This window comes from Hetaerina americana, unplaced genomic scaffold (genome assembly GCF_022747635.1).
Source record: "Hetaerina americana unplaced genomic scaffold, ioHetAmer1.1.p SCAF_6, whole genome shotgun sequence".
Classification (NCBI taxonomy): domain Eukaryota; kingdom Metazoa; phylum Arthropoda; class Insecta; order Odonata; family Calopterygidae; genus Hetaerina; species Hetaerina americana.
The window spans coordinates 21,837,300-21,849,477 of NW_027287205.1; the positions used below are offsets into that span (position 1 = coordinate 21,837,300).

Genomic DNA, 12,178 nt, shown 5'->3' on the forward strand with positions numbered 1-12,178 from the left:
TTCGAACTCCAGATTCTGACTAGATGAGTGTCGGCCGCCGAAGCAACGAGCACGCGAGTTCTTCCCCTCCGGCCCGACTCCCCTCCACGACAAGGTTGGGTTAGGCGCATGCGCAAATGGTTTTCTGGGAAAAAAAAGACCGCGCGGGTTACGGGGTTGGAGTAGTAGTAGTAGTGTTTAGGGGAGGCGACCGACAGCTGAGGTCATTTGCGCCTTTAGGGATGGACAGGAAAGGATGAAGGGTGGAGAGAAACCCGGCGTCGGCATTAGCTTACTCTTTACGAAAGGCGCCAAGTGGTCCGCAGTTAAACGTCCCATCCGACGGACGGCGTAGTCATTCAAAGTGCCCTCCACCATGCACCTCAATTAGGGATCGAGATACCACTGAAAAATATTCAACACCGCCGGGATTTGAACCCGGGTCTTCTGGGTTGAAAGCCAGTGCGATGGCCACTGTAACATCTCGATCCCCACGGGGTTGGAATCTGCAGGGATTAGCCTCGGGCTTTGGGGATGACTCGGTTGACTGGTGAGCATTCTTATGCAATGGAAAACCTTTTTTCACGGGAGCCACTGTGAACTCTTCCCAGTCACTTGACTTTTCGTGTTCCATTGATTTAGCAGGCTGATGCGAGACTGACGGAAATCAGCAGAAATATGTGAGTGTTTTTTTCCAAAAAGAAAGGAGCTATCCATTTTATTTCCAAGACTATAAGGAGGGAGAAGTGAACCATTTCAACAAGTTTTCTCATTCGAGTAAGAAATGGAGGTTGAGGAGGAATCTTACGTAAAGTTTATCATTGCATTACTTCGGCTACTGGTTAAGAAGAAAAAATTGACTTTCTTGAGCATCAAATTATTTTGAAAATTCCCAATAAATAAAAGTTTAGGTTGAGCATTATTCAACCGCATACCGATGTATATCAAGACTTCAAAATGTTTATTCTTTTTCATTAATTTTAATCTAAAATCACTAGAATTTAAAATTGTTAACATTCAGGAAGAGCTCTTTTGAGGCACAAGCATGGAATTTAACTGTTCAGCAATCACAATGAAATACCCTTTCGCCAAACTTAAAGGAACTTGCTTTTTATATTTTAGAAAATGTTTCTCTTTAGTACGATACTAGGATAGCGCCGATAATTAAGGTTGTAATCTTGAAGTAAGATTGTATATCTTGCAATTACATAAAAAGTGGAGGATTATAAACCTGAGATTAACTTTTATTAATTTATGTACGACCTCAAAATACCGTCGTGTGTGGCGGAGAAAAACATATAATGAGCCAATAATAATAATCAGTTTTAGGAAGATTGTGTATTAAGTTAATTTATCTACAAAAAGTTATATCTTTCACATACAGCGGGTGACATATATTCTGAAGCTTTGCGATTTCTCATTTTTACAAGAGTCTAATGGCCTAGAGAGAAATAAATTCATTGCTAATTCAGGGGAAAACATCCTGGTTATCTAATATTTGTGGTTTGCGAAAATGAAACCTCGGCACTTCAAGATTTAATAATTATTGGAATTTATGATATGTAATAGTTGCGTCGACATATGAGTGTAGAGATTCCTATAAAAGTAAATCCAAATTACTTAAGATCTCACGTCTATTGATATTTGACATTCGTTTCCCATAAATAATTTAGCATCACAGAGGTATTTAAATTGTAAAATAGTTTTCTTCGCATTTAATCAACACCTGATGGTGGTTTTTATGTACTTACTTTCTACAAATTTGGAAAAATGGAAACATTTGTTCTCCTTTTCTTCCAGACATGGGATTGCTGCGGAAAGTAACAGCAGATATCGTTCTTTTTAAATTCGTTCACGTTTATTTAATAGATTAACTTACTATTTTGCACAGTCGCTAACCGATGAGTTCCGGTGAAGCACTATTTATTTCTTCAAGTTCTAACATTGTACAATATTCTGGTTATATTGCCGATTTTTATAATCTGATACAAGTTTCAAAAAAAGGAAAAAATGTAGCGAAAATATGGCACATACAAGTACAAGATAAACTAAATAAGTATCATGCAGACATAAATGGGAGTTGCCATCAACTATAGCCTTCAACCTGAAGGTCGACTTCCTAGACGACTGTTAAGTACTCTATCTCATCATACCTGCCCTATGATATATGAAATGCATGCATTTATGGTATGGGGGCCAACCTTTCCCTGTGTCGTCTGTCGTTCCTCTAGAATGTTTTAGTGTACAGGAAAGCAAATAGTTTGGGTTTAAAGCCGAGATCTTCTGGTCCGTAGAGCCACGTTCAGTCTATTGGACTAAACGCCACAGAATTGAGAAAGTGAAGGAAATGCTGCTATTCACGTCGTTCTCCGGAACATCCAAGCTCGAATTTGTACCCTTTCTCCATAAAAATTTAACAGACAGATGCGCCCTGTGCGCGTGGGTATATTCAAGAAATAAAACATCTAAATTATACGAATCCGTATGGACCAAAGCGTATTCCAACCTCGCAACGATATGTGTGGGCGTGGGTTTCTGGGTGAGAAACGGACGAGAGCTGAGGAAATACTCAAGACGATAGGAATAGGAAACGAATAGGCATCGGAATAATAAAAACTCCTGAATGGTACACCTATAAATTCGTTATCAGATTCGTGTTGGAAAGAGCCGAGGTTATCCTGCAGACGAATAATACCTCCTTTAGAAGAAATAAATCGATGCGTAAGTAAAAGAAGCATATAAAAAATGAAAGAATTAATGCTTGAATTGAGAGAAAAGAAAACATTGTTAAAAATTAAGTGTTACAGGTACATTTTATGATCCAGAAACATGATGTTCAATGAAATAGAATTAGCGCAGGCGAGAGTTATGCCTTAGCTAGATTTTTATTGGCGATTCCTAAAATAAATTTCCTTTACCTGTGTGGATTATAACACATCTTTGCACACAGAAAATAAAATTTTGGCCCAGGAATTATAATTTTACAGAAATAGTAGAAATTGGAAGTGTAGCATTATCGAAATATTCATATTTGATCTGAATGCATTTTCTGGTGACGAAAATTCAGTCCGCACTAAAACCTCTGTTTATTATGACTAATATTCCGCAAGTATTATACGTCAGCATAAACGAAATAATATTAGAGACTAAACATGGAGCATTGAATTCTAAGCATTCAAATCCTAACCTACGAAAACCGAGGCTAAGGAGAGAGATGGAGATTGATAGATTATCAAGGCCCACGAGGAAGTTTAGAATATGGTCAGGATTGAGTAACTGAGCAACTGTTTTGAGAAATTCGAATTTAATAAAATATTAAAGGAGATTTTAATGAGTGGCAGTGGGATGTTGATGGGAATGCAATAGATTTTAGGATGTAGGGTTAAAATAAGAGGGTCGACAGTGATAAACTTTTTGGATAGCACGAAAGGGGTATAATACTTGAACCTTGAAGAAACTCTATCAAGAGTATCTGATAATTTAAAAGTTCTTACAAGATTAACTACAAAACGATAGAATACCTATCATGATCAGGGATGAAGAATTGGAATAAATTGTATGAATTAATAGAAGTTGGATTTCGTTCTTAAGTGTTAAATAATCAAGAAATATACGTCTAATTTATATAAATAAATAATATTGCAAGGTAACATTACTACACTTCAAGGAAAAAGGTCCACTTCGAAGCTTTATCAAAACAACAATTTTAACTAAAAAATACAGCAGCATAAATCGTACACGACTTACATTTATTAACCCTTTCTGCTAGTTACTTATTTGGTGGGGTGGAAAAGGACGCAGCCTATTAAAAGAAACCTTACTTGGATATCCCAATACAAATTATCTCATACTCCAAAATGAATCACATCATCCACGTCGTCAACTTTTTACTTGCAGAGCACATCTCTGAATCGCTAATGATCTTTTCACTATACGAAGCAAACGCAGTGCTATTGTTTTCGACGGCTTGGGTTTCTACGACGGATTAGCCTTTATAGATGAAGATAATTGGCCAATTTCGGCCTGAGAGAGCAGAAAGCTAGAGGTGAGTATAAACCATAGGTTAGGTTCTCAATTAGTTAATTGAGCCAATTACATATTTAATTTCACAACAAAAAAAATTAAGGGTTAGGTGGGGATAATGGAGTCAGAAGTAACAGGTAAAAAAACGACTGCTTCCGTGGAAGACCATGCTAATGAATAACTGCATTTAAAACTTTTTTTCCGAGTTTTGATGGCTAATTTAACTTCCTGAGTAAAAAACACAAGGAATCCGGACGAATCACAAATAATCTGGAATTCACTCACTGTTCCAAATGCTCAGCCCGAACCTATTAAATTACGGTAGCTCCTCAAATGAATTCAAACAAAATAAATATAAATATAAATAAATAAATAAATATATATATATATATATATATATATATATATATAACACTTTTTAAAAGTCTCAGGGACGTGAATAATAATGTATAACACTTAGCACTAGTGGACACAGACAAAAACACAGAAACACACAAAAAAGAGACTCACTATTTTTCGAATTTTCGGTGGTCACGACCACCTTTATCAAGGAAGAGAGGGAACTCTGAGTTCTGTCCCTCTCTTCCTTGATAGAGGTAGCCACGACCACCGAAAATTCGAAAAATTGTGAGTCTCTTTTTTGTGTGTTTTTGTTTGTGTCCACTAGTACTAAGTGTTATACATTATTATTCACGTCCGTGAGACTTTCAAAAAATGTTATATGTATATATATATATATATATATATTTATATTTATATATACATATACATTATACATATATATATATATATATATATATATATATATATATATAATAGATAAAACGTAAAAGGGCACTCACATTTTAGATTGTTTGAGCTCTCGGCCTTCTCTGATGCCTTCAGGTAAGATGCCATGCAGTATTATTTCCTGTTTTATTAATCAGTTAGTTTTTTTTTATTTTTCCTGGTGTTTGGGTTCCCTATTTTTTACAATTGCTTATCATGTGAGAGAAGAACGAGTAAATGAATCTTTTGGTGACGATGTACGTATATCCTCCCTTATTTTACACCGGCGGTCGAATTTACCAATGAACATCATTAGGGCCATGATAATTTCCCCTGAGTTATAAGAAGACTCAGATGCCATGTATCTTCGTTTAAGTCTCGACTTTTTCCCGTTTTCTTAATGAACAAAGAGGCTTCCAACCTAATTGCCACTACATGGCTATTACGCTTACTTAATCTCGCAGCACTGTAAACAAACCTAGAGGATTTTATTTGAATAGTTTTTAATTCCAAAATTAAATATTTCTACCATGGGTCCCAGAGACATTCTGCGTATTCTAAATGTGGCTTAACTAAAGCAAAAAGACACTTCTCTATTTCCTAATATTTTCATGCATCCCAAATAATGATACCCAGATTCTTTAAAGCGGACGCATACTCTTATAATGTGTTAACAACATGTATGGCTTGGTGTCAGAGTAACACCCAAGTATTTTACCTATTCTGAAATGCTAAAGTCGATCCCATTTATTTTTTATAATTTACTTCTTGTTTCTCTATCTATGGCTTACAACCATGACATGGTGGAAGAGCTAGGGCGTTCTGATGAACCCTAGAGCTGTGCGGATAAGAGCAAAGAGAATTGCTCCTGGTAGGGTCACCAATGCCATACAATACAATGCAATACCATATAGGTCGAAGATTAGGAGCTAGACGAAAGGTACTCCACACAGCGTCTGTTCCTCAGTGAGGCGGCTGCAAAGGCGTCTGACTTAGTTGGGAGGTCATTGAGTAATAATGTCAAGTTAAAAACACTCTTGAGGAAGTCAACGGGAAACCACCCCAATTAAAATTCCTGAGATTTTTATGATGCACAGTATGGAGAAAATTAGTCTTAGCAAATACGGGGCTCGGCCCAATCGGCCGTGTATCGTGCCCGACAGCGGGAGAAGGAATTAGTTAAGAATAGGAGCTTGGAATGTTAGGACATTGTTAAGGGCAGGAACATTAGAGAATATAAAGTGAGAGGTGGAATATAGATGTTTTAGGTATGAGCGAGGTTAGATAGATGGATTACTGGAGTTTGAGGTTTACGAGATAGACAGATAGTGTAGAGTGGTATACAGCGGAGGAGAAGAAATCCAGCGAGGGGTGGCCATAAAAATGAATAAAAAGATAGAAGAAACGAAGTCAACATAGAGCAAGCAACGGATAGAATTTTTCTATTATATGCAAAAGCAGAACTGATGAACATGATCATCATTTAGGTACATGTACATGCCACCAAGCAATCAGAGGGAGTTAGGAGTCGATATGGTTTACGTTGAGTTAGATGATATAATAGGGTGTGTTCTGTAGGGAAACATTTGATAGTGATGGGGGATTAGAATACGACGGTAGGCGAACGAAGAGATGATGATGAGGTGAGGGACTACGGTTTAGGCACGAGGAATGACCGCGGGCAGAGAGCAATTGAGTTCTGCAGTAGACAGGGGTTAATCACCACCAACACGTGGTTTAGACGTCAAAAAAGGTGTATTCAAGCATGAAAGATCCCGGGGGATCGAAAAAATATTAGTTGGACTATATTATGATTAGGCATAGGTTTAGGAACAGCGAATTCACTTCGCACGTTTTCTCGGGAGTGGCTGCGGACGCGGATCACAATTTAGTAATTATAAAGTGTAGCATAGGATTTAAAAAGATAAACGGTTTAGGAAATAGAACGTACAAGTACTAACGACAAAGGGAATAATAGCAGGCTGTAAAGAAAATCATGGGTGAGGAAAGAGAGATGGATATTATAGAAGAAAATTGGGAAAGTTTCGTAGAAGGGACATCTAGTACCGCGAAAGAAATTCTAGGAAAAGTAAATAGGTAAACGACAAGGTATCCATGTTCTACGGACGAGATGATTAGAAATATAGAGGAAAGAAGAAAATAAAAGTATGCAAATACACAGCTAGATAGAAGGAACTACATATAAATTATAAATTTGGGCGGATAAAAAATACAGTAATGAAAGAATGATGATAGAGGTAGTGTGAGGATATGGAAAGTTTACAGAGGAAAGGGGGAAATTGGTGCGCTATTCAGGAAGGTGAAAACACTGTCGGGAAGCAAGAAGGGAAAATCTGCGTTATTAAGTAGAGATAAGTTGGGGAAAATAATAATTGAGCCAAAGAAATCAAAGGGAGACGGAAGAAATATATATACGAGGCAGGGCTTGAGAGCTGGAAGAAACTTTGGCAAAGTTGTGTCGTCAGCCAAGGCATGCACTTTGTGGGCGAAGTGTTCGATTAAGCTGTATCCGTCGAAATAAACAAGTTATAAAATCAGTCCTGTCTTTTTTTATCACACTCTGTGTGTGGAGGAAATTATGACAGAGGCGTGGGAAGAACTGGAGATAGGAATGGAAATCGGCGGGGAATCCATGAAATCAGTTAGGTTTGGTGTTGACCAAACTTTAGTTTATCAGTCAGGCTATGGGTTGGAAGCATTGCTCAGTAAAATTGTAAATTCAGTGAGATAGATATGAAATGAGAATCGATATATATTTAACACAAAGTTCGTGCGGTTTTCCAGAAAAAGAAAGGCTAAGATATACGTCAAAATGAGAGGACAAAAATTAGAGCAGGTAGAACAGCTTACGTATCTCGGAAGGGTTTTGGACCAAAATGGCCGTAGAAGTTTGGACATAAGGAGAAGAATTGCGGAAGGCAAAGAAGCTTTCACAAGGAGGAAGGAATTGATGACAGGGAAGTTGAGTAAGGATGTTAAGAAAAGGCTCATTAATACTTTGATATAGAGCGTAGTTTTGTAAGGCGCGGAAACAAAGTCATTGAAGCAAGATGGTAGACATAGATTGGAGACTTTTGAAATGTGGGCGTGGAGAAGGATGGAGAATTTAAGGTGGACATAAATGAAAACAAAAGGAGAGGTTATAGCCATGGTGGGGGAGAAGAGAGGATTGATGGGAAAAATCATAAGGAGACGGGAAAATAGATGCAGAGCATAATGATTGGCATTGTGATGTTGAAGATTGTTATAGAGGGGAGAATGTTAGGCAAGAAAGGAAGTGGCAGAAATAGAGTAGAATAGGATGTAGGACGGAATGAAGGGAGGAAGGAAGTATGCAGAATTGAAGGTGGGCCTATTTTAAGGTTGGATGTCGGGTTGTGTTTTGTTAAGAGAGACAAGCGAATTGTCGCTGTATCGTTTGGTAGCTTGTTTCCATCAAAAAACCTACTTCTTTCTAATCACCCTTTTTTTACAAAACTTCATTGCTTTGCATTGTCTGTCGTTCAGTTTTTAATCTCGATTCCTTACGCCACTCGGATATCAGGTCTAAATTTCTTGAGAGCAGCTCGTAATGTGCGGGTATCCTTGTTTCTATGAAATCACTGTGTCGTCTTAAAACAATCTGAGATTGTTGCTAAAGAGGATGCTTAAGCTTACTTAATCTTTAAGCGGAGATTCATATATCGCGAGTCGCACGTAACACGTATTACGTGGCGGAGAATAGTGTCCAAACTTCGATGTCTTCCGTGAACACATCTCCATCCGGTGATGAGTTGTCGCGAAAAACCACCGTCGGAGGCCGGAAAAATCCCGCGAGGATTCCAGAGATTATAAATAATCATCATTAATTTCGTAAGCATATTACTCTATTTTCGGCCGGGAAAGTTCCATGACCCGAGGAGCGGAATAAAATGGGAAAGCGTGGGCTAAAATGTAGTCAGCCTAGCACGTCCACAACGATCACCGAGTTCCGCGAATAAGTCAGCACTTGTGGTCGTCCTGGCGACATTTTGCGTCCCGTCAGATTCCGTTAGAGCCCTCGTTTGGTGATTCAAAAGCAGCGTTACCCACCCTCTCGTCCCTCACGCACGCGGGAAGACTAACCACGTGAATCCGGTGGGTGCAGCTAGGGAAAAAAAAGAGGTGCGAAAACACTATGTCTCACGGATGTCTTGCCATCCATAATACGTACTAAGTCACGCGCCGCTTCAGTGAGTGACTTGCGCGGGATAAAAATAGAACGTGATGGTCTTCCAATGGGCGGTGCTGACGGATTGCGGTGATTCTGAATAGGACAACGCACTGTTTATTCTATGCAAACCCATTCACAATCAACTTTGGCCTTTCCAACGCATTAATCACCGAGATTACGGCGTGATTCTGCGTATGAAGCATAATGACTTCCCGGGCAAGAGTCTTTCTCACAAGCTCGCGTGACACAGTTAGGCAATTCTGTATACTTGATACTTATTAGTGAGGGAATGCATGGTTGCTAAACGGTGAATAAAAAGTGATAGACGCAGATAGGTCGGTGGCAGTCTCATTGAAAATGAGCAATGATGCTTTTATTATGCCTCAAATATTCCAAGTTGTTTGAATATCTCCTAGCTAAAAAAGTAATAAAACTTCCTTCAGTTAATTTAAATGTAAAATAATCGTTTTCTGCTCTTGTCCTAAGAATAAAAATGCCGTATGTTGAATAAATAATTGAGTGAAAAAGGGACTGAAAACGTAGAGTTATTAACAAATACTTTCATAAGTGAACCCTAAGTTTCAAATGAGTAAGATTTATTGGTGATAATTTTGTGTTGGGTGCATCCGTGGCAAGGCAGATTACTTGGGGATCGTACAGAAAAGATCCTCCATGATGCACTCCAGTGATGGCGACATGCATTTCCTCGTCGTCGGCAAAGTTTTAATACAGGAAGACATAGGATACGGATGTTGGACGGAATGAATGGAGTAAGGAAGTATTTTTTTCTTTATTTCCTTATTTATTGACTTAATCGGGCAAGATTGAGACTAATAGTCCCTTCTACAACCTAGCCATTAATATAGCCATAAATATATATATATATATATATATATATATATATATATATATATATATATCTCTTGAAGAAGGCCCCTGAGAGGGCCGAAAGCTCGAACAATTTACCGTGTAAGTGTTCTTTTATATGTGTCTATTCTTTTCTATTTGTGTTATGTTGTGTCAGCCAATTATATATATATATATATTGTATATATATCAGGACAATAAGTTTGATATCCCACGCAGCTAAAGTTGTTCTCAGGATCATAAACAAAAGGGAAGAGAGTAGGGCAAATGATTACTTAGGGGATGATCAGTTTGGGTTTAGGAAGGGGAGAGGTATGCGTGATGCCATTGCAGTAATGAGATTATTAATCGAGAGGAATATAGAACACAACCAGGAGGTATTTGCATGTTTCGTAGATTTCGAAAAAGCGTTTGATAGAGTGAATTGGGAAAAACTAATGAGTATATTGCAGAAAATAGGAATAGATTGGAGAGAAAGGAGGCTAATCCGCATCCTGTACATGTCTCAGACTGCTCAGGTGCGAGTGGGGAACGGGGAGTCCGGTTGGGCAGTGTTAGGAAGAGGTGTAAGTCAGGGTTGCCCATTATCACCGCTGCTGTTCAACTTGTATGCAGAGGAAATGATTAAAGAGGCATGGGAAGAACTGGAGGTAGGAATGAAGGTGGGCGGGGAATTCAAAAAATCAGTTAGGTTTGCTGATGACCAAGCTTTAGTTTGTCAGTCAGCCAAGGGGCTTCAAGCATTGCTAGGTGAAATTGAAATTCAGTGCGACAGGTATGGGATGAGAATCAATATTAATAAAACAAAGGTTATGCGATTTTCTAGAAAGAAAAAGGCTAAGCTTAACATTAAAGTAGGAGGGCAAAAACTAGAGGAGGTAGAACAGTTTACGTATCTCGGCAGTGTTTTGGACCAACACGGTCAAAGTAGTAGGGACGTAAGGAGAAGAATTGCGCTAGGCAAAGAGGCTTTCACAAGGAGGAGGGAGTTGATGACGGGGATGTTGAGTAAGGATGTTAAGAAAAGACTCGTAAAAACTTTGATATGGAGCGTAGCTATGTACGGCGCGGAAACGTGGTCATTGAAGCAGGAGGATAGACGTAAATTGGAGGCTTTTGAAATGTGGGCGTGGAGAAGAATGGAGAAGGTGAAATGGACAGAGAAGAAAACAAATGAGGAAGTACTTGGTATAGTAGGTGAAGAGAGGGGTTTGTTGGGAGCAATCCTATGGAGGCAGGAAAAGTGGATGAAGGGGGTGTTGACCGGCAGTGGGATGTTGAAGACTGTGATAGAGGGTAGAATGTGGGGCAAAAGAGGAAAGGGAAGGAAAAGGATAGGGATGTTGGACTGGATGAAGGGAGGAAGAAAGTACTCAGAGATGAAGAGGGACCTGATGTAGAGTAGGATGATGGATTTTGTGTTTTGTTAGGAGTAATAAAATATTTGTTTGGTAGTTGTGTCCATCCAAAAACCTACCTTAACCGGTAGATTACCTTAATATATTCATTTTTTATTCATATATATATATATATATATATATATATATATATATATATATATATATACACACACACACATATATATATATATATATATATATATATATATATATATATATATATATATATGTGTGTGTGTGTATATATATATACACACATACATATATATATATATACACACACACACATATATATATATATATATATATATATACACACACATAACCTGGACAGCAACAAACGATATTAGAACGTATAAAAATAACACACCTTATTTATTGATAATTTCGACGGAATTTAGGTCCGCCTTCCTCAGAGGACACAGTTGTACTGAGGAAGACGGTAAATTTTATGTTCAGCTTGTTTGGTCCCTGCAGATTGTAAATCCTGCAAATTACTCTCAAGTCACCATGTGCTAGAAGTAGAATTGCAGATTCGTCGGTAAATGAAATACCGGTCAATAGATCAGTTCGTTTTCATATGTATTTAAGAAGTGTAACAAGTGTGCATTTGATGGCCCATTAGCTCAGTTGGTTAGAGCGTCGTGCTAATAACGCGAAGGTCGTGGGTTCGATCCCCCCATGGGCCAATATTTTTTATATCATGATTAGCGTTCACATTCCATATAATATTATAAAGTGAGAGATTAACTTTATAGCGCTTTGCACTTTAAATTTCCTGGAACTCTTTGTCAATTTATTTACAAATACATCATCACGTACCGTCATGTATTTTTAGGAAGAACCTTTTGTGCTATTTTGATGTTATTGGGTTACCAGAGCTTTTGCGGGTGTAATGGTTATTTTATTTGGTATTTTATCGGGTAAG

The 12,178-nt window shown here is 38.1% G+C and overlaps 1 non-coding gene across 1 annotated transcript; it reads left to right on the top strand.

The window, feature by feature from the left end:
• Nucleotides 1–11,865: 11,865 nt before the first annotated feature.
• TRNAI-AAU (transfer RNA isoleucine (anticodon AAU)) lies at nucleotides 11,866–11,939 on the top strand. Its single transcript has one exon. It is a non-coding gene; the product is annotated as a tRNA-Ile (tRNA).
• Nucleotides 11,940–12,178: the final 239 nt, after the last annotated feature.